Genomic DNA, 24,502 nt, shown 5'->3' on the forward strand with positions numbered 1-24,502 from the left:
AGATTGTATGTTTTGGAGGTATCTGAGTTCATAGGTTCATAGGTTCATATGTAGGTACTAGGCAATTGGCCCTGGCACCTATATAAGCCTAGCCATAAAGGTTCCCTGTCTTTCGCCACCTAAGAAAATTATTTTCCTGTGACCCTGTCAAGCAACGCTGCAGAAGTGATCCCCGGGGTGAATTTTCTATTTCTCATCCAGTTGTCAAGATTTTTCTCAAAGAGCTTTGCTTGAAATGAATTGGTAGTTTGTTCCAGAGTATGGGACATCTCTGGGACAGGAATCTATCCCTCCAGCATGTTCTGTTTATCGTGGTGACAAGGTTTAGGTCTCTGGAGAGTGTGGTTCACAGAGATTGGGATTTCTTTAAATGTAGCATGTCCAACAGCTCTGGGTTTGACATAGCTTTGTATGTTAGGCAGAGATTGCCTCTGAGTAGGCGATATGCGATGGAGTAGATCTGGAGTTTTTTTAGATGGTCTTCATTTGGCATCTGTTTGAGGCTGGCAATCCTCTTAGTGAGGTATTTCTGTGGCCTTTCCAATTGTTGTAGGTGTCTTGTGAGATACATGCCAAATGGGGCATTGTACTCTATAATGGGTCTGATGAGGGATGAGTAGAGAGGAACAATTACCTCCTTTTTTCTAGAGGAGAACCCTTTTGTGATGAGGTGTGCCACGTAGAAGGATTTCCTGACTACAGTTAAGGGATGACTCATGGTAACAATGGAAGTGAAATCCCACCTCAGAAAATCATAAGCACACTATCATTCCCTGAAAACTTTAAAACCAAGCAATGAGAAGTCACAAATCTGACTTCCTGAAATCAAAACAGACCTCACTTCTAAGAAAACTATTTCTAAGAGAACAGTCTCTGTTTCAAACAAATTAAAGAAAAGAACATAAAAGCCCTCTTGAACCAAATTCCTCAACAGCAGACATCTTCAATGGATGGTTTATCTCCATCTGCAAGCATTGCATTACTTCTCCACTTCTTCATACATTTAAATTTTGCCTACTCCAAAATAGTATCCCTCCTATCTGGAAAAAAGACCTAACCAATGCACTTTTAAAGCAACCACAACGTTCCTCAAACTGTAACTTATTTCCACTCTCTCTTCACTGGGAAATCTAAAAATCAGTACTCTGTGATTATCACTGTTTATCCAAATATATCACTGCCTTCACTAAGGCACATGGCTTTTGGACAAGTGACATTACAATGACTACACTTTGGAGTTTGACTGATGATACTTTAATGAATATGTACACCAGGGACCTTACAGGTACAGCCTTTGTAAATCGCACAAATACTTTTCAATTAAATGATTATTCCCTACTTTTTTTAATTCCTTTTGGGCCTGATTCCTGACAATGCTGCAAAGATTTCCCTACTGACCATCTTTTCAGAGTTTTAGTAGGTTTTCCCCCTCCAGCATTCCTGCACTATTTAACTCATTACAGCCAATTGTGCCTCCATGTATTTCTGCAGTTACCGCCTACTGCACCTCTAGGCATCAAATATTGCTTGTTCATATTTTCATTAACAGTTCTAAAACCATGCTACATACAAGGTATCAGAAGATTTTATCTTAAAGCATACATGATGGCAAACACGATTGTATTGATATTTGATCTCTGTCTAATGCAGCTAAAGAGGTATTCAACATTATTTGTATGATGTTTAATTGTAGTGTAATAATTTTCATATTTCTCTAGCTATCCCAACATTCAGGTAACACAGACAGAACTGTATAGCCTCATATGAATGCTTACAGCTGTATGAAGAAAATCCTGCAGTGTGCATCTTGCTTGAGTGGTTACAGAGATTTTGTAAACTGTTTATACAAAATTAATATTCAATGCCTTAATTTTGGCTTATAAAATCCAGTTTAAAGCACTAAACTGAATGAATGTTGCCAATCTAAAAAAATGAATTTATCCTGAAAAGTTTGACATTTATAGTTTTCTTTTAACATTTATGGTTCCAGAGATATGAATATTTGTTTGAACCATACCTCTCAACCGTACAAAATTCCTCAGTATTTGCCAGTTTTGAGGTCCAAATAATGGGGTGCTATGAATTCTCGAGTGGCCCCCTTTATTCCTGAATTTCCTGGCTTTTATATTTTTTTCCAGCAGTTTTCTGCTGACATCATCACATGCAAAGGCATGCACGATGATGTCAGCTTCATGAGCAGCCTGCCAGCCTGTTGGAATTTGGCTGAGGGTTCAAGGGGTGTGACTACTCACTGACTGACTCACTGTACTTTATATTTATGAGCAGCAGCAATGTGTGTAAAAGTAGTGTGCATGTATCTCAGACAGACTGCAGGTCCGCAGCAGCTAAGCTAAGTTTCCTTCAAGTTCCAGAGTCAGTTTAGAAAGGGTCAGGACTGGACTACAGGTCGGAGAGAGCAGCAACAGTGTTAGTGACAGTCTACCCCGTTCATTTCACAGTGCAGCAGCACAGTTTCTATAGCTCCTCCAGGTAAGGAAAGGGAAAAAAAAAAAAAGTGACTACTGAAGGACGTTAGCTGTTTCTTCTTCTTCAAGAATTGTTTTCTTTTGGTCCATGTGTACTATCGAAGCATTTAAGAACAGGTTTTCTTCCATTTTGCACTGGGCACTGAAATGCTTTTGCCAGATGTGCTCTGTTGTGCTTTGCAGGATTTGAATTTACGAGACAAGCTTCCATTGTTCTTTGCAGGTAATTTTAGTGTGCTAGAATTAGAGTCAAGCTTCCTTTGTGCTTTGAAGGTGTGTGTGTGTGTGTGTGTGTGTGTGTGTGTGTGTGTGTGTGTGTGTGTGTGTGTGTGTGTGTGTGTGTGTGTGTGTGTGTGTGTGTGTGTGTGTGTGTGTGTGTGTGTGTCCTCTGTGCTTTGAAGGTGTGTTTGTCCATTAAGCTTTGTAGGTGTTGACAGTGTGTGTGTGTCCATTGTGCTTTGAAGATGTGTGTGTGTGTGTGTGTGTGTGTGTGTGTGTGTGTGTGTGTGTGTGTGTGTGTGTGTGTGTGTGTGTGTCTGTTGTGCTTTGAGTGTGTGTGTGTGTGTGTGTGTGTGTGTGTGTGTGTGTGTGTGTGTGTGTGTGTGTGTCTGCTGTGCTTAGAAGGTGTGTGTGTCCATTGTGATTTGAAGGTGTCTGGGTCTGTTGTGCTTTGAAGGTGTGCATGTGTGTGCATGTGTGTGTGTGTGTGTGTGTGTGTGTGTGTGTGTGTGTGTGTGTGTGTGTGTGTGTGTGTATCTGTTGTGCTTTTAAGGTGTGTGTGTGTCCATTGTGCTTTGAAGGTGTGTGTATCCACTGTGCTTTGAAGGTGTGTGTGTGCGTGTGTGTGTGTGTGTGTGTCTGTTGTGCTTTGAATGTGTGTGTGTGTGTGTGTGTGTGTGTGTGTGTGTGTGTGTGTGTGTGTGTGTGCGTGTGTGTGTGTCCTTTGTGCTTTGAAGGTGTGTTTGTCCGTTATGCTTTGAAGATGTTGACGGTGTGTGTGTGTCCATTGTGCTTTGAAGATGTGTGTGTGTGTGTGTGTGTGTGTGTGTGTGTGTGTGTGTGTGTGTGTGTGTGTCCATTGTGCTTTGAAAGTGTGTGTATCCACTGTGATTTGAAGGTGTGTGTGTGTGTGTGTGTGTGTGTGTGTGTGTGTGTGCTTTTGTCTGTGTGTGTGAGTGTTTGTGTGTTTGTCCATTGTGCTTTGAAGGTGTGTGCGTCCATTGTGCGTTGATGATGTGTGTGTGCATGCACATTTGTGTGTGTCCATTGTGCTTTGAAGGTGTATGTCCGTTGTGCTTTGAATGTATGTGTGTGTGTGTGTGTGTGTGTGTGTGTGTGTGTGTCTGCTGTGCTTAGAAGGTGTGTGTGTCCATTGTGATTTGAAGGTGTCTAGGTCTGTTGTGCTTTGAATGTGTGCATGTGTGTGTGTGTGTGTGTGTGTGTGTGTGTGTGTGTGTGTGTGTGTGTGTGTATCTGTTGTGCTTTTAAGGTGTGTGTGTGGCCATTGTGCTTTGAAGGAGTGCATACGTTGTGCTCAAACCCTGTACCTTGGGTACAAGGGGCAAGACCCTGAAATCTCTACCCATACCACCACTTGTGATTCAAGGAGTTAAGTCCATAGCTCTCAACTGTCCAAAGTTTCACAGAGTATCTGAAATGTTTGGTTCATTCTTTTGGTCTGTGTTTCTCTTAAAATGTGTGGTTTTCTGGCAAATCGCTAAGAAATGAATTGACTAAATAATTATAGCCGTTTAAGTTTCAATCTTTCTATATTTCAGGAAATGCATGGTAACACCAAAACATTTTTTTTCTAGCAACTTTCTAAGATTATACAAACAATGTTTAAAATGTGACCCATCCCACTCCCTGATTTTGAGCCTTTGCCCCCCTCCAATAAATTTTGGCTTTTTGCCTTTTTCTAGAGCTGCAAAATTCTTCAGTGGAAGAAAAGTTTAGTGCTGCTTATGCCAAGTCTGCTTGTATTGTCAAAAGCAAAAATGGTAGTGTACTGGCTTTTGATGCAGAAGGCTGTGGGTTCTACTCCCACAGTATATAGAGGGTTTGCTGATGTTCTACTTTTAAAGAGACTGGATGCTGCAGTCTTGAGAATGTCCTCCTTTGGCAGTGATACCTAGTAACTATGAACCTGTTATCAGTTTGCCATCCATTCCCTATTGCAATATTACTAGCTTATCATTTTTTTAATGTATCATTGGGAATTTATTCTTCAAGGGCAACAGGCACTTTATTTGTAGATGAAACAATGAAATAAAAAGTTGTTTGCTAGCAGCAACTTTTTCATTAATTACAGATATCTTCAATGCAAAATTATTTAGAAGACTTTTACTTCTTCAGAGATTGTGCATATTTATTGTTATTGGTGGATTGTAATGACAAAAGTTTTAGTAGACTTTTATGATGGAAATGTTCCAGATTGGGCAGTTTTGTCATTATTATTAGTTCATACATTTTGTTTCATTGCTTACTAGAAAAATGTTCAAACAATAAATTTAAAATATGCTCTAACAGTGTGCTGTATTATTCAAAGAATATAATTTAATGCAGTCAGAAAGGTGTATCAAAGAACACATGTATGTTTGCATGGTCCTAAATAATGTGTGTAAGGGGCCTATGATTTGAAAACACCCCAAAGGTAATCTTTATCTGCTACTGTCCAGATGCATTTTCTTTGAATGTGGGTTTCAATGCTGTTTCAATTAATGTGAGTTTCAAGGCAGAGAGGTTTTAAAGCTAAGTCTGCTTTTATTGTAAGTCTGTATTGGTTTGTTTAGTGGATGTCTATTAGTATTTGTGCTATAAAATGTAAAATAAAAGTTTTAAACGAGATCCAAATAATTATTATAGCAGTATGCACAGTACAGTGTTTATGGTAAATGGGGAGAAATAGCCAAGTAATAGGACACTGGAATGGCTGCAGGTGGGAGGGCTGTGTATTGGGGGTCCCCGTTTGACCATGATTTTGTGAGGGGGATGGGCAGCAAACTCAAAGAAAGCCCCAGGCGACACAAACTCTAGCTACGGCACTGATCAGTAGCTCATGGAGGATGACTGACTGACTTTTGCTAAGATTAGAATATTGCCAACCATTAAATGCCCTACTTTTACCACAAAACCCACATACTGAAAGTCACCAAAAACAAAATCCTAAGGATCACCCCCATCTCCCTTTCCAGTGAACATCATTGTTATGCATTTAAAAAAATGGTTGCCATTTACTATGGAATATGCTTTTTTTTTGGAAATGTCTGACTTTTAAACTTTTATGCGAGAGTTACTCTGTACCGTTACAAAGTTATTTTATATTTAAATTTACTTTATACACATTTAGAGACAACATGGAAACTAAACTACTGAGACCTCTCTTTAATCTTTACCACTAATGAAAAAAACATTTTCTAAAATTGTCCCTAAATCTTGTAGAAAAGTATCACAGAAAATTCGGCTAAGTGAGAATAGTATCATTTAAAAAAAAAAACAGGTAAAGGCAATGTTAGTACTGGAGCCTAAATGTAAGTGTTTCAAAGGTAATGTTTTGTATGTATAGTTCTGCAGTACGGTGCTTAAATATTTTCCATAGAAAATATTGTTTCATAATGATGACCTTTGTAGAAATTGTATTGAATGTATTCCTAGTGTTAGCTAAATCCGTATAATCGAAGGTATTACAGTTATATTTGAATCCAATCAATTGCTACACTTCTCTGCTTTAGAAGAACTGATCTAATTTCCCAAAAAGTGCTCAGTCTGTAAATATATCTATCTGCTGATTTCCTCTGTGTAAATCCAGCTCATTTATTTTCCGGCTGTAGAAGGCTTAAGCAGTTAATTTGGTTTTTATAAAATAAAATTGTATTTTAGTTTTGCAGTTTGCACAAGTTCAAAGTATGATACAAGTTCAAACATTAATATAAATAAAACACTATTCTATTTTTGCGTTTCATGATCATATTTTGTCTGTTCTTCAGTTTGTGTTTAAAAGTTGGTATCCCACAATTCCATTGAACTGGGATGGGGTTACATAATCATGTATGCAAGTTTTATGTTAATCAGTGTACAGATTTGTACATATTTCCATTGGCCTTTGTCCAGATTTTTGATTTTTTCAGGTTGACAGGTATGGTTTGAACTGTAAGGTGATAAATTCATTTTTTAAAGGCTGAAGACATACCCACTGGGAGTTAACAGTACACACTCAAAAGAGCTGTATTATAAGGAATAAGTTAAAGAGAGTTGTTAATGTTCCATACTAAGACATCTACTTTTAAAAATCATTATCAATAAACTTCCGTATGACATTCCACACATTCCTCTCATCTTATAGGCTGATATGTATATATTTTTATTTATTTATTTTATTTTACATTTGTTTACTAGGGATGTCCCATTTGGTCAGTGGCTCATTTTCAGTGGAGGCCTGGGGAGAAAAGCTCCATTACAAAAATACATTACAAACAATAAAAGAAAATGAAAACAATCAAGAATACACAACTTTGGTATATATAGGTAGTAAATAGTTTATACATAAACAATGCAAATTGAGAGAGTAATATAAAGTAGAAAAAAAAAGAAGGCTAATAAATAAAGTAGCATGGAATAGTTTGTGCCATCACAGAGAAATGACTGATCAGTAGATCTCATGGTTTTGGTGGTAAATATTTATGTATGGTATATGAACAAGAATAAGGGTGATTGTTGCTATGCTAGTGTTACTTGCTCTAAACTGTGATAACTAAGGCAATATTGAGGTGAAGTACAAGAAGGAGGGAATATGGTGAAATTGTAGGAAGCTTGAGATAGGTAGATAAAATAGAAATAGGAGCAGTAGTGAGTTTAAGATAGGTAGATGGAAACTGGATATACACACATTTAAACTTTAGGTGGTGAACAGTATTAAGTGCTTGACAACAGTGGAAAGTACTTTAAAGTTCGTTTACTTGAAGATGTATATAGGTTGCATTCTTACAGTTTTCAAGATCACTACTATTATTTGTATGTTTCTGTTTTCCAATCGTACTTATGCTATCAATTACATTGTCTCTTAATGACTAGCTAATTGGTCAGAAACATCTACTCAACCACAGTAAAACAAAAACATGCTTTCAACACTCATGAAAAACAAGCTGTAAGTCACTAACCCCAATCAAAATGGCTTCCATATTCAAGTATCTTGGTATCTGGCTTGACCAGACCATCAGCATCAAATCCCACATTGTTAAAACCATTAAGAGAATCAGTTTTTTTTTAGAATTCTCTGCAAGATAAAAAAAAATGTTCTTCCTTCCTCTCAAAACTAGCAAGATTAGCAACTGCCAAAAGGGTAGTTTTATCAATCATGAATATGCACTACCCATCACAACCACAACCTCCTGCATGAACTTGAATAAAAAAGAAAAGAAAAAAAAAAAGAAAAAAACATTCCAGACAATTACAAATAAAATATCAGTTCACTATATGTTCTCTAACACAGGAACACTACTGTAACTCCGTCAATAAAGCCATATGACCGCCAGTTAAAAAAGGAACACACTTTCTTCTTTGGTCTCTTTCTTTCAAACTCTTTCTAGAGTCATGCTGTCCTCTTGCAACAAAGCTCATAACTAAAGCCTCGCACAATCACTATAGAAGTAATTCCCAAAATTACCCTACTCTACAACCCTACAAAATATGGTTACAATGCATTAACTATGCATTTTTAATACAGGCCCCCACACTTTGCAAATCTCTCTCACCTCACATAAAAGATTTTTGATACATTAGATTTACGCCACCATTAACAACTCACTTTCTACAATACAGATATTATAAATGCCTTCAGTAAACTACACATCTTCATAGGTTCATAGGTTGATACAACCTAACTTTCCTATTTGTATCTGATTTGAATTCGACATCTTTTATGCACACTGTGACACTCTGGTTGCACACACCTTCTAATTATACTTACTCTGCTATCTCTTTTGAGATGTGTGTAATACTCTTTCTTAGCTGCTAGTCAACATGTATATAATGGAGTGATTCAAGGAGGTATTGCAATGAGTACACCTTTGTTTACACAACACCATAACCTTTTGGTATGCAGCAATGACCCTAACATAGTTCTTCAGCCATGCTGAATTCTAATGAGTCTGTCTGGGGGAGAGGCATATGCTAATTAACCTTGCGTTCTCACCCACAAACCCTCTCCATGAAAATGTCCACATGCTGATCAATTCAAGAAAATGCTCAGCCATGAATATCACCATAAATAATTTCAACTACTTTGGCTGTTATGTAATATGTTAGACACGTGTTTGCTTTGTATTGTAAATGAATGATTGCAAATATATTTAAAACTTTGCATTTTCCTTTACTGTGATCATATTAACATTAAGTTGAAAGTACTACGTTTACATTATGTAAAATCATAACTTACATTATGTAGTCCCATAAAAATTATTAGAATGCTATCATTAGCATTTTTCCCCTGATATCAGCAGAAAATATATTCTAGTTAGATGGACTTTCCCACTTACCAAATGCAAACAAATAAATGCATTATATAACACTGAACATCCAAGTGCATTGCCTTAGCAATTTTATAAGGGTAATGTTCAGAACAAATCCAGAATTTTTAAATAACATTTCTGTTATAAAATCCCATAAAACAAAATGCTCAGTCAACAAACCTTAAAATGGAACAGCTTGTTTTTCTGGGAGCAAGTCCTCCTGTATCCACTCCCAAATAGATATATATATATATATATATATATATATATATATATATATATATATATACTTTACAATTGCATAAAATTAGGAAAAGGAGAAAGACCCCATAATACTGCACAGTGATTGGAGCAATTTTTTCACAATCACAGGAATGATTAAGTGAATATTGCAATATGCTTCAACGATGATATGGAGGGATTCTGAAAAATGCAAAACTGCAACTCTTACTGAACAAGGGAGTATAAAAATAAACTCAGCTTATTCAGAGTAATAAACAAAAAAAGTTCTCAAAAACATAAATATTTAATGATGTTGAGCCTTCAAGCCTACAAAAGAAGATATCTATCTATTTTACATAAGGGGGATTTTTATTAATATATACATTTTTGGCTTACAATGACATTCAGATATAAGTTTAAGATACAAGCGCAGTTAGCATTGAGAGTGGGATGCAGTCTAAGTGAATTTTAAAAGTAAGCATAACATCAACATTTCCTTACAATTACATGAAGATATTTGAAAGTATTTGGGACACATAAACAAAAATGAATTTAAACTAAAAGACAAAAGATTAATAATGACATATCAAGATAACTGACTACATACACACTGATTTATGAAGTCTGTAGAAAAAGTGGGAGATACAGACAATTGTAGGCTCTGTAGTAGAGATCTACAAACAGTCGTACAATTTATTTTGGTCAGTAATGTGACAAGACTGTTACTCTACAGATTGCGGAAACACTACAACATACATTTAGCTTAAGAAGCGTTAGAGACATGAACTACCAGGGATTAATGAAAATGAAGAAGTACTCAGCACATGGGATCAGATTCAATACACTAGATACAAGGAAACCAGATGTTGTAGTTGAAGTAAAAAGAAAGGAGGAATATTATTCACTGAAATAGCGACATCTAGTGAATATAGTGTCCAGTGAACTGAGAGACATAACATTATTCAACACCAGGATATGCAAATAGAAACTAAAGAACAATGTGGAATAAACAGACCCAGATAATTCAATAGTAGTGGTAGGACCAACATGGCTAATGAAAGAATATTCAAAAAATGTAAATGCATTGCCAGTACAGGTAACCCCATATCATCTACAAAAGGAGGCTATTCTCTTGCATAATGGGTGCTGAGAGGATAACTCATGACCAACAGCAAACAAAGTATCAGTTATAATGCTATGAATGTTAATCTCACCCTAACAAAGGAATGAAGTCCATCTTTATTACGATATTAGAAACCATAAGCATCCGGACAAATTAAAACAGAAAGGAGTATAGGCAAGACTAATAAGAAGTTGAGAAGTCTTCTTGAAAATCTTACAGTGGCCAAAGATATAAACCAGGAACTGTGTTAACTATTGTAGATATCCCTACTCTGCAAGGAAGGAAATGTTTCAAACTAGCATGTTTTATTTTTGGTCTTTAACCAATCAGCAAAGCTACATTTGTCTCTGAAATATTATATAGTTTCAGATTTAGTGGGGGGGCTTCGAAACAGTCTAAAAGATTTTGTGAGGGGAAAATTTGCAGTAAAGTGTCTGAACTGATTTGAGAAAGAAATCATTACTATGGAGTACAAAGTTCTCTGGCTGGATGTTCACTGGAATCCAGAGTGGCAAGCATTGAGCCCATTGTAGAGGACATGCTATTAGCCACTGCCAGTGAAACAGATTTCCCTGTCTTTTGTTTCTCTCTTAGCCCTATATTGTCTCCATAAAAATGCTTGCTACTAAACAAAAACATTGATAAAATAACTTAGTCTTATATCTCTGAATTCAGGATAACTGCATAACAGCATGCAGAATGACAGCTCTGGAAAACATTTTAGCCTGTTTGAAATTCCTGATTCAAAAGCATGTGCAATGTCTTATTTAGGTAGCCACTTGAATACAAGGTCTTACATCTTAAACACTCTCTAAACTTTATTGAAAGGAATTTTGAATAAGAATTCTAGTCTACCTTTAATTTACATCAAATTATTAGGTATTATACTATTTTATCTTACATAGAAAAATGTCATCTGTACTGTAAACTTCATTGGCATTGTAATGCTATTCAGATACTTAGAAGGGAGACATTTTTTCCATTATGCTAAGTTGGGGTGGTGGCTATTGTGTATATTTCATTATTGCTAACATATATATTTTAACAATGTTGTTAGCCGATGCAATATGTCTAATCTTCCTTGCCTGAAAGAAATACTGACTATATCTCTGTTTGCTGTTTCTACTTTCACAATATAATCCTGTGCTACCTACAAGGCAGTGGCAATAGTGAAATCATCATCTCCTGAGGTATCTTACAGATGCTTTAAACTCATCAAATGATATGTATGCCACTGTTTCCTGTGCTGTGCTGTGCCAGCCAGCCATACGTTGTAACCTCTACAACAAATTAAACATTACCATTAGTAAAGTCAGACCAGTTTGAGGAAGTATTAAAACTACTACCTACAGTACCCCATAAAGGTCAGTATGATGAAGCCCTCAGTACTGACCAGGGAAGCTGTCCTCATCCTGGTTGCATAAGCTACGTTCTGTTAAACCAGATAATAACATAAAAATACTAGAACATAAAACTGGCTTATCATTTCTGTGCACGACAACGTTTAACTCCAGCTGCCCTTTATACTTATGGTGTTAAAATCAGCTGTATATTATATTAGAACTGCTGCAGGTAGATGATAACCATAATTGTGTTTTCTTTTGCAGAATTTAATTGCTGTTCACAATTTATATTTCCAGACAACATTTTGCAGGAAGCCAGAAATAATGAAAAGCAAACCCGTCTCAGTAAAATAGCATCAAAAAACCTTTTCAGTTGAAACATCATCAGGAAGTCGGCACTAGCCGGTGTCAGTGTATAATTTTTCCAGGTGTTCAGACCAGGGAGTCTACATATCTCTGTTAAGGAGTTTTTCCAAGAAAATGTCTCTTCAGAATGTGCAGTGTAATCACTCACTTCAGAATGTCCTTTGCCTTCTTGTAATTAAATGTTTCAGAAAAGTAAACTGAGTCTTCTTACATAGTCACCGAACTCATTTTGTTCTTTTACAGTTCTTAGATAGTGAACAATTGCTCATACTACTATGCTGTGAAGCATCAATGTTACATTTTCTAATTATTTCAGCTAGCTTTCCTTTTGAGATACAAAAACAGCAGGCGATCCTAGATTTATGGTCATTAAAAGTAGCAAATCTTAAGAGATCATATGGGTTCAAACTATAGACAATCTATATCTTTTAATACCTGCTAGAATTATCAAAACTGTGTGCTATTCTATTTTTAAAATGAAACAAGTCAAGAGGAAGGTTGGTGCTTTACTGGATGCTCAAAAAATGTTTCTTTTTGCATTCTTAAGTTGTAAACTTAAATTCATGATCATTTCCATTCAAACTTATATTCTTTTCAATTCAGATGTTAGCAATGAACTCTTACATCCTGAAATATATGGCTCTAAATTCAAACTGCAGAACTGAATACTGCCTAAAATGTACTAATTTCTGAATACTTCAGCCAAGTCCACTGATATTTAAACAGATACAATAAAACATTTGTACAAGAACATTTCCATATTTAATCAATGTAGTTGAAGCTATGTTCTTCTCTTTTCTTTTTCATCTTTTCTGTGGGATGCATAGGACTCTTTATATACTGTCCTATAGTTTTCACTATTGTATCAGAAATGTAGCCATCTTGCACACTGGCCATAAATTCTACAATCATGTGATCTGCATATGAAATGTACCCAAAAATCTCAAAATATTATGCCAAAAAATTATTCCTGACCTGATGTGTACATGCACAGTGCTTTTATTGTAGTAATGATTAATTACATTAAAACCAAAGCCAGGTTCCTTGGTACTTCACCTGTTCATAGGTTTATAAGTTTGTATTAGGCTATCAATCACCATAGTCTTTATAAGCTTAGCTGTGGAACCTGGCTCAGTTTTGTCCTTGAGCACATCGGATGCTTATATGGTAGGGATATGTTAGTAATGTGGCAACTAAGGGTTGTGTCCGTGAGGGGTATGTTAGTTTGGGATTAGTTAACTTACTATTGGCCTCTGTCAATCAGAGACATGGGGGGGTCAGCCTGGGAATTAATTTATGATTTCTCTTCCAGTGATCAAAGTTTTACTTGAAAAGGGTCAGGGATGAGCTCCACTTCATGTGAATAGGGAGCCTGTTCCATAGGGTGGGGGTTTGCTGAGATCCATGTCAGTAAGTCCAAAATGTTTTATTTATGTCACAGGCCAAGTTTAGAGCCTTAAATCCAGTGTTCCATCAGAGCTGGGTCTGAGGATGCCTTACATATCAGGAAAAGATCATGTCTCAGTAACCTGTAGGAGACTGAATAAAGCTACAGGGCTTTAAGGTGATCTCTTTAAGACAGGATATTTATACCCTAGATTCTCCTGACGAGAAATCATTATGGGCATTCCAACTGCTGCAGGTGCTGGCTTGGTGCATGGTAAAGTAGGCATTGTATTGAATGATGGGTCTGATAAGGGCTGAATAGAATGGTGCTATAAATTCCTTGGATCTAGATGCCATAGCTTTGCTTATGAGCTGGGTGACATAGAATGAGTTTCTTACTATCTTGGCTACATGTTGGTCAAAGGCTAAATTACCCTAAACATATGTCCCTAAATCCCTAACTGCCAGGTCTTCTCTTAGAGGTGTTTTATTAATGGAGTAATTTGTTTTTGTGGATAACTTCCCAAAGGCACTATAATGCATTTCTTCACATTGAAATTTAATCTGTGGCTCTGTCACAACTCTCTTGTAGGATGTTTATGTCATGGGGGAATCTATGATACTACCCAGTTTACAGTCATCTAGAAATAAATGCCAAACATGAGTGGGCCTAACCCAGAGCCCTGGGGTACTCCATTGTGTGATTAGGCTCCTGGTAGATGTAGTATCACCATTCCTAACTTCTTGGGTCCTACCTGTGAGTCATCTAGCAATCCTGCAAGTTATGTAGGGGATTTATGCCTAGATCTGAGAGTTTCTCAATTATACCTAAGTGGTATATTGTATTGAACACCTTGGACAGGTCGAGGTAGGCAGTGTGCACCATTTTTCCCTCATCAATAGCCTTGGCAACCCTCGCAAAGAAGTCTAGCAGGCTGAATAGAACGGACTTTCCTAAACAGAAGGGATGCGTCCATTGTCTGTAGGTTGCCAGTACTCCTGTTGATCATTTTCTATAATGTATTGGTGTACTGTTACTTTAAAAAGCACTTTATCTCTTGCTGCAATTAAGTTTAATTAATTGTTACACCAACAGGATTGGTCAGATTTCAAACAGTATTTATGTGTGGATATGGCTTGTAGAAAATGTCTGATGAAGCATCTGTTTTTAGGGACAGTTTTACATCATTTGGGTCATTTTCATCATATATATATATATATATATATATATATATATATATATATATATATACATTAGTGTGTGTGTGTGTGTGTGTGTGTGTGTGTGTGTGTGTATATTTTTATTTATTTTATTTTACATTTGTTGACCGGGATAGTCCGACTGGATGCATGTCTATTTTCAGCGGAGGCCCAGGGAGAAAAGCTCCAAGGGTAAGCAGATACAGCATTACATAATACCAGCATTACATATTACAAACAGACTATTTACAGAGATTACATAAGTAAACAAGATCCTGAGCGCAAGTCAGGATTAAATTAAATTACACAGTAAACTGGTTAACAGATTTTTACACATTCTGGAGAGAGTTAGCCAGGCTTGATACATTGACATAGCCGGTTAAGTGACAAATGTTGTTTGAGTCTAGTTTTAAATTGACCTAAGGTAGAAAGTAAGGTAATATCAGCTGGAAGAGAGTTCCAGGATCTACTTACAGAGTTTGCAAAGAGAGAGTCACCGTCTGTGTTATTAATTTTGCTAGTCTGAATTAGTAGTTTGTTAGAGGATCGAAGCGGTCTAGGATTGTTATAGGGGGTGATAATATTTTTAAGTGCAGGAGTATTGTCCAGATTATAGAGGAATTTATAGGCCATAATCAGTTGGTTATACTGGATTAGGCTGGGTAGTTCAAGCCACTCAAGCTGATTTAGATTGATGCAATGATGTGTCCTAAAAGGCAGCCTAGTGGCAAACCTGGCAATGTGGTTGTAGCAAATTGAGAGTTTGTTAAGGAAAGTCTTGTTTAAATTCGAGAGTAGAGGGGATGCATGCATACAGAAGTGTTGAAAGAAGGTGAGAGCGAGCTATGGCAATTTTAGCTGGAGGGGTTAGGAAGGCTTTTATTCTGTAAACTGAGCCTAGTTTTTTATTGATGGTTTTGATAGTTTGGTTAACATGTAGGTTGAATTTTAGATTATTGTTTATGATGACACCTAATAGTTTTGTAGAGGGGTCAGGGGAGATTATTGTGTCATCATTTGAATTTATGGTAAAGGTGAAAGCGGTAGACCTACGTGTTGGTGAAAATAACAGCATTTTAGTTTTTTTGGGATTTAGGATCAGACTACATTCAGAAAGCCAGTTTCCTATTGCATTAAAGGTGGTCTGGGTAGCTGACCATAACTCTATTGGAGATGTGGCTGAGCAAATCAGAGTAGAGTCATCAGCATTTTGGATACAGCTGACTTATGGGATGACAGTATAAAGGTCGTTAATGAAGATGGAGAACAGCAAGGGCCCTAGTATAGAGCCTTGTGGTACTCCAAAGGTGTTAGGTAGAAGGTTAGAGAGTTTGTTCTGCCAGAGGACAGCTTGCTGTCGACCATTCAGGTAGGATTGAAACCATTGAAGGGCTCTAGTATATAGACAGAATGTTTGCAGGATGTGGATTAAAAGTTGGTGATCAACCATATTGAATGCCTTTGAAAGATCCAAGAAGAGGGCTGATGATATATAATTATTGTTGCGATTATGGTTTATGGTGTTGGTAAAGGCTAGGACGGCTGAAGTAGTGATGTGGTGAGGATGGAAGCCATGCTGAGTGTCTGCCATAAGGTGATTCTGGATTAGGTGGTGCATGAGTTGTCTATGAATACATTTTTCCATAATCTTTGCAAGTGGAGAGAGTATAGCTACTGGCCTATAACTGGAGAATTCAGTAGAGCTGCCTCCTTTGTAAAGTGGGATTACATAGGATATTTTCCATATGGTGGGAATTTTAGCTTCTACTATGGTCCGATTGATTAGTATTGAGACAGGGTAAGCAATAGCATCAGCTGATTTTTGTAGGTACTCGGCAGGGAGTTGAACAGCAGAAAGTGTAGTGGGTTTTAATTTTTTGATCAAGGTACGGATAAGTGAAGTGGCAACTGGTTGGAAGCTGAATGCGTGTATTATATGAAAATTATTTTATACAATACACGCATATTATATAAAAAAGCTGAATGCATGTAGTATATAAAAATAATTTTATATAATACATACATATTATATAACACAACATGTATTAAATAAAAATATATATATATATATTTATATATATATCAGTGTGTGTGTCTATATCTGAATAACAACTCTGATAACATGATAACATATAAACTTGGAGGAGAGGGAAAGTGAGAAAAATCCAACAATTACCTTCTTGCTCTTCTACAAGGCTAACCACAGTGCCTGCAGTCTTTCAGTGTTGACCAAATGACCAGCAAGAAATAATAAAGTTCCCAGAGCTTATTTGTGTGCAGCGCAAGAATTTCAAGCAACTGTAATTATATCATACCATTTTGGACATTATCTATAAAATTCCTTTCAAACTAAGAAAGTATATTTTTTTCGTAAACTTTTTAAAAATGATTCCATTCAATTATTTTCTACGTGTGTTAGAGTACTGTTTCATCTGGACTAAGAAACTGCATAATAACTACTTATGAATGACTAATATGGAATGCATTTCTAAATCATTTGTTTCTAACTGATTTTCTTTAGAAACATAAGACTGTCTCCCATAGAGTGACCTAAACTTAATCTGGGCAAGTTACTTTCACTTAGTCATGCAACGAGGGAGTGCAAAATTGTCATATTCATCTGCATGGTTAACAGTATACAATTTCATAAATTAAATCCAAAATGTTTAGTGAACCACAACAACTGAGATACAATTGCAACTTGCTTACTATTGTAATAGTTATGATTATTAACATCCTTGTGGATAGGAATGCTTGCAAAGTGACAACATTTTAAGTATATTTCAGTGGGCTTATTTAGCTGTATCATTAAAGAAAACAAATGTTGAATGGCAATACAGAACCTGCCATCATGTAGTCATGGTTATTAAGAAGTTCAGTACAAGAGAGTCATCTTTTAGTTCACAATTAAAAACGGTGGTTCTACTTCTAACCACTCATCTGTCATCCTATCTACTTTTTTCTGAATACCAGGTTCTGACCTCATTCTGTCAGGGAAAAAAATATCATGTGGTAGATATACTTTCTTCCCTGATTTGCTAGTGTAAGAAGTACAGAATTTTCTGTAATATGGAGGCTATACATTAATGTTAAACACTATATATTTTCCATAACATATTAGCAGAATTACAGTAAATACATAAAAAAATAAACTAAATATCATTATATATAGAATATGAGAATAAAGACTTCACAAATTAATTCTGGGATCACTTTTGCCACATTAAGGAGAGGAAGTCTTTTAAGTCCAGTCCTACTTTTGTAGCACGTATTCATGAACTGCAAATAATATTTCAGTGAAACTGTACCTGTAGAGAACTGAAAGGTATGCTTCCTGTAATAAATTATTCTAATGAGAACAACAAACTGTCAAAAAAAAAAAGATAAATGGTTGCTTCATGTCTTTAATTTGACCAGTCTAACAGTAATATCTGGGGAACTGATCATGATTTTGAGAAATCACACAGATTTTCCAGAAAACTACTTCAAATAATTTAATTCTGTCTGGAACAAAAGCAAAGCCCTGCACAGAAAGGAGCTTACTGAATTATGTTGTGCGGGAGAAATATTGAGCACACATTTTATTAAAGATGCCAAGGAAATTATTATAACTGAACATAATGTTTGATTAAGCAGTAACTTTGTTTTTCTTTTCACTGAAAATCAACATTTATTAAGTCATTTACATTAGCTAGTCAGTACAGTTTTAGAAACAAAACAAATCTGAGAGATATTTGACTGAGATATAATCAGTAGAATCATCTTATGTGATAAGGAATTCACTACAGAAGCTAAAAGGTAAGTTTTAAGACCAAAAACACTATAGAGATATAATGGGTTTCCTAGCAGAAAATGTAGAAGTAAATACTATAGAATAATTATATATTTATAGATGATTTCAAAGGCAGTCAGTCTAATATAATCCATAATGTCCACCGTCATGAGATATTGATCTTCAAGTTGGTTGCATAAAATTTGAACGCAGACAGCCTATCTTATATGCAAAGCTTTGTCTGATGATGGATACCATATTCTGCAGTATTACATTTTAAAGCATTTAATTAAAAAAGAGGAATCTGAGTCCTAGACACTATCTTTTTTTCAGCAAAATTCCTCACTGTCTGCTATACTTCAAGCCTCCCCATTTGTTTTGAGCTCATTCATTGTCCACTACTGTGAAGATCCTAGTGAGAGGGAGAAGGCAAAGCAGGGGAGCATAATACAGGCAGCATTGACTGTTTTTATTGCCCTTCCCAGCATCATGGCAAAGAAAGCCATCTAATCATGCTCTAACCCTACCCACGTCACTGCATAGGCCCCCTGTGCCATTCTCATGTATGCATGTGCATGCTAGCACCTACATTAAGTGAGGACTATCAAGTATCCATGTCTATTTCTGGTAAATATGGTGCCAATCATGCACCTGCTTGTTATGGTGACTAGGTTACTTTTCCTTACAATTCTTGGCTGGGGGCCTACTGTGCAGAGTCTGCATGCCCTCCCTGTGTAATCATTTCCATGGCTTTTTTAATAAAATGTGTGTTCAGTACCTCTCCCTCACAACATAATTCAGTAAGTTCCTTTTCGTTACTATTCCCTTCTCTCAGAAAGGGCAAGGCAGTGGAGACCATTCATTTTCATCCCTCCCCTGGCCATCTCTTCCATCTTCTGAACAGCTTCTCAATGTTATGTTATCTGGCTCAGAGTCAATGCTTCATTCCATACCGTAGGTATTAGCACATGCTAATCTTAATTTGTATAAATGAATTCTACACTTCAGTTTAATAAAAATATGGCACTGACTGATTTCATATTAGTACAATATGAACCCAAGAGAATTTAAATCAGCATCTTAGATCACACCATTGTAAGTATCCATTTACAAAAAAATTTTGTTTCAGTCAGTGAACTCAGGTCTTATCTGGTCTGGATGAGGTTGGCTTGAATGAGGCTGCAAATCAATGCTCAACTAACAAAGCATGGTAGGTAGTATGCTGTGGTTGTCCAGAGGATTATTTTGCTTTGTTGATTTTTCTCTGTAAATATAAAGTTGTCAGCTTTATGCAATGATTGTACACTTTACACAGAGAATGTTTTTTGCAGGTTTCCAGTCCCATCCAGTTCAGATAATTACTATACTTTGCTGCCTTGTAGTTGCACTTGAAATATAAATGGACTATGATATTCTGCAGCTTTACTCGTTCAGAGATCTGCACTGCTTACCTTCTTTAAGTGATCTAAAGGTTGGAAAAGTTTTGTTTGACACTTTTGGGAGTAGAGAGCAGGTCGGTTTCTTATGTGATTAAGATTCAATGAAGAAACCCAAGAGTCTGTTATTGTGATTGGACAGAGGACTATATGGCCAGTGATCCACAATTACATCTTCCACGTATTTTTCGAGATAATGTGGATGGCAGTCAAAGGTCTCTTGATAATTTCCTCACCAACTCTACAGATCGCCTGGAGCGGGGTTCTATGCAGAGAAATGTGGTGGGGAATGTGCTTACAACTTGGGAGAAATGGGAAGAAGACAGGAACAAATGCCATCCAAATCCTTTTAACAATGTAGGTCGGACATTACCTGTGTCTCTTAATCCTGAAAATAAGTCTGCTTTTGAAGAACTGGAAAAATGTATGTGGAAAGAAACTGCTACATTTTTTAATTTATCTGGTTTACAGAAATATGTTGATTTGGACATTACACCTCGTGGTTTGAGGGTGTATAAGGACCCATCTACTCCGTTTGATTTAAAAAAAGAAACTGATATTGCCTTTCACAAACGCTGGGTAGCAGCTGCACACACTTGTGCTTCTGAATGGGTCCAAATACTTATTGAACGGGACAGAGTGAAACAGAAGGAACTGGGTGCTGAAATTAAAAAAATGTGTGAAGATCTTTTGACATGCACTTCTGCCCTTATAGTAGATGATTTCCTGTGTAAAATCAATATTAAATTGAAAGAATATGAAACTGTGTTGCTTGACAGAAAAAAAGGGAAATTACTTAGAGATTTACGTGATTATGAAAATGGCAAGGCTTTTCTTTCAAGAGCCAATAGAAAGAAGCCACGTAATCGCGTGCGTTTTCAAAATCAAGCTGGGGATGTGCGGAATCATAACTCGTCCTATTCAGCCTCCGAAGGCTTTAATACATCTTACGAAGAGGAAGGGGACTTGAATTCTGAATTCCCTGTATTGCCAGCTGCACAACATCCTCATCGATTCCAACAGACTTTTCGTAGTGAAAACGCAAATTTTACAGGAGGCCAACAGGGAAGAAAATGTCAGAGAGAAGCACAGGCACCAGTACAGAAGGAACAGCACTTGCAAGGGGGTTATAAGAGAGGCAAATGGTAGTTTCCTTTCTTTACCTTCTATGTCTAACTACGTCATTAATCTTTCTGGTTACTCGTTTTCTGACCTTGAACTTGCAGTGCTTAATTGTGGACTTAAGTTTATTCCTACAGTCGTATCTCGATTGTATGACATTAAAAGTGATGTCTTCAAGTTTTGCAGGAAACTGCATCTGAAAAGTTTTTTTTGTAACTTAAATGTGGATATGAATGAAGTTTTATCTAGCGACAGCCTTGACTCATCTATGGACAGTTTTCATACCTGTGATTCTGACAATATTTGTAATGCTTATTATAAATTTGATACTGAATGTATTAAAACTAAAAGTAATTTTATGCCCTCGGTTTTGAATAATGATGTTATACATTTCACCAATTTACTGAATTTTTCTATTGAATGTGCACATAATGAGTTTCTGAGAAGTAAATCTGATAATTTCTATAATTTAACCCGGAAGGAATGGAAGGCTTTACTTGTGTTAAGTAAAATGAAGGAAATTGTATTCAAACCTTCTGATAAGGGTAATAAATTGGTTGTGATGCACTTTTCACAATATCTTAAAACATGTGAAGAACATTTAAGTGATGTTAGTGTTTATGAGAAGGTGGAATTCAGTATGTACAGTGACTCTGTTTCTGAATACATTGAATTAATGAAGAAAGGTGAAAGATTGGGTTATTTTTCAGATGCAGATGTTAAAAAAAAGTTTAATATAGAAGGTTGTAGAATAGATTTGTTCTATTGTTTACCAAAAATACACAAAAGTTTAGTATCACCCTCGGAAGACCTATTGTTTCGGGATGTAATTATTTTTTGCACAATATAGGGCTTTTTCTACATAGCTTTCTGTTGCCTACAGTTAAAGCTTTACCTTCATATGTTTGTGATGTTTTTGACTTTATGAACAAAATCAAGGATGTTGAGTGGAATGGGAGTATGTACTGGTTAACCCTTGATGTTAAGAGCTTATATACAAACATAAGCCATGAATTTGGCATGGAGGCCTTAAGATTCTTTTTGGGTGATTATCCAGCCACAGAATATATAAGAGAACTTATTTATTTCTGTTTAACACATAATTGTTTTGAGTTTAATAATAGTTTTTATAGACAAAAAAAAGGTACGGCCATGGGGGCAGCTTTTTCCCCCATGTATGCAAATCTGGCCATGGGCCTTTTTGAGTCTGAATATTTGTATAGAAATTCTTTTTTTTGTAAATATGTTGTTAGGTATTATAAGTTTATTGATGACCTAATTTTTCTTGTCCAAGATGGTGAGGTTTTTGTTGATAATTTTACTTCAGAATTACATAATAATAGATTTTTGTTAAAATTTGATGGTTTTAAAATGGGTGTGAATGTTTCTTTTTTGGATGTTGTGTTAAACATTAAGGATGGTAATAGATTGGAAACATCTGTTAATAGAAAATTTGATGAAGATACTCATTATGTGCATGGGATGAGTTGTCATCCCCCTTATACATTAGAAGCTTTACCATATGGTGAAATGTTGCGGGTGTCTAGATAATGCAATGTTGAATCTATTCTTCATCGGGAACTAGATGCAACTATGGGAATGTTTAAATGCAGAGGATATAGTGATGAATTGGTTCAGAGAAGTTATGATAGACTGTTTAATATAATGTGTTAGGAGAATTAATAATAAAATACATAGAAAATATACCTTAACATCTAGCTTGGAAATTAATAAACAGCATGAGATTTTATATTTTGTGACTACATATAGTAATTTTAGTGCTGGATTGGTTAGGCTGGTTAAACATTATTGGGAATATTTTGTTTCACTTAATAATGTAGCTTTATGGTTAGAAGGTAGATTGAGAATTTCTTACAAGAGAGGCAGGAATATCCAAAATTTCTTGGTGAATAGTAAATTTCTTTTGCCCTCTGTTAGTCTTGCTGATAGTATTTCCCTTAGGGGTACTTTTAAGTGTGGCAAATGTAGAGCATGTAATTTTGTAGTTAATAGTTTTCCTTATATAAATAATGTGGGCTTTAATACATGCAATTATTTTACTTGTAATTCTGAAGGTGTGATTTATGCACTTAGATGCCCATGTAATAAATTTTATATTGGGGAAACCAAAAGGGCATTTAAGTTGAGATTAATGGAACATGCTAGGGACATTGTTAATAAGAAAGAGGAAAGCTCTGTGGCTATGCATTTTAAAAAATTCCATGATAGTAAAAATGAGGGGCTACAAGGTACTGTTTTGGAAAAAATAAGTTTGTCTTGCTTTGATACTTGTAACATAAAGCATTACTTGCTTTCTAAGGAAGCTATTTACATTTTAAAATTTGGTACTCTATACCCTCATGGGTTAAATGAAGAATTTAATTGGAGGGTGTTAACTTAATTGTTTTTATTTTTTATTGTTTAATTAATTTGTGACTGCTATATATGTACTGTGCATTTTGTAAGTTCTTTACTCCTTGAAGGCTTAGGCCGAGACGTCAGAGGAATAAAGTTTTTCTGCATTTTGTGGATTACTTTGTGGTTTTCTTTAGTGAACTCAGGTCTTATCTGGTCTGGATGAGGTTGGCTTGAATGAGGCTGCAAATCAATGCTCAACTAACAAAGCATGGTAGGTAGTATGCTGTGGTTGTCCAGAGGATTATTTTGCTTTGTTGATTTTTCTCTGTAAATATAAAGTTGTCAGCTTTATGCAATGATTGTACACTTTACACAGAGAATGTTTTTTGCAGGTTTCCAGTCCCATCCAGTTCAGATAATTACTATACTTTGCTGCCTTGTACTTGCACTTGAAATATAAATGGACTATGATATTCTGCAGCTTTACTTGTTGAGAGATCTGCACTGCTTACCTTCTTTAAGTGATCTAAAGGTTGGAAAAGTTTTGTTTGACTCTTTTGGGAGTAGAGAGCAGGTCGGTTTCTTATGTGATTAAGATTCAATGAAGAAACCCAAGAGTCTGTTATATTGATTGGACAGAGAACTATTTTGGTTTGTTTGTTGATATAGCAATGGTAATCAATGACATGTATAGATGCAGGTGCTTATAATCCAAAATTTCCTAGAGGCATCTGGAACATTTCCTCCCAGGCCACTGCTAGAAATAGGTTCTGTCCAAGTCGGACTTTCCTGGTCAAAAAATGTTAAATAAAGAAATAAACACAATTTCCTGTAAAACAATGTCTATGAGCTCCTAAGCGTATAGTTGCTCAACATGAATCAGATATGAAGAGGGGCACTGCTTCATAAAAGTCAACCAAAATTGTTCATCTAATCCATATAGCACCATAGCAAATCTGTTTGCCCTTTCAATTGTTACACAAAGGAAAACATAGAATCCCTTGGTACTGCAATCTTTCTAACCCACTCTCTCTCTCTATCTGTGTGTGTATATATATATATATATGTACACACACACACACACACACACACACACACACACACACACACACACACACACACACACACACATATATCCACAACCACTTTTTCCCATTTATTTATATTTTTCCCATTTTTGCA

This window comes from Protopterus annectens, chromosome 3.part0, assembly GCF_019279795.1.
Source record: "Protopterus annectens isolate FY-2018-M chromosome 3.part0, PAN1.0, whole genome shotgun sequence".
In the NCBI taxonomy this organism is placed as follows: domain Eukaryota; kingdom Metazoa; phylum Chordata; order Ceratodontiformes; family Protopteridae; genus Protopterus; species Protopterus annectens.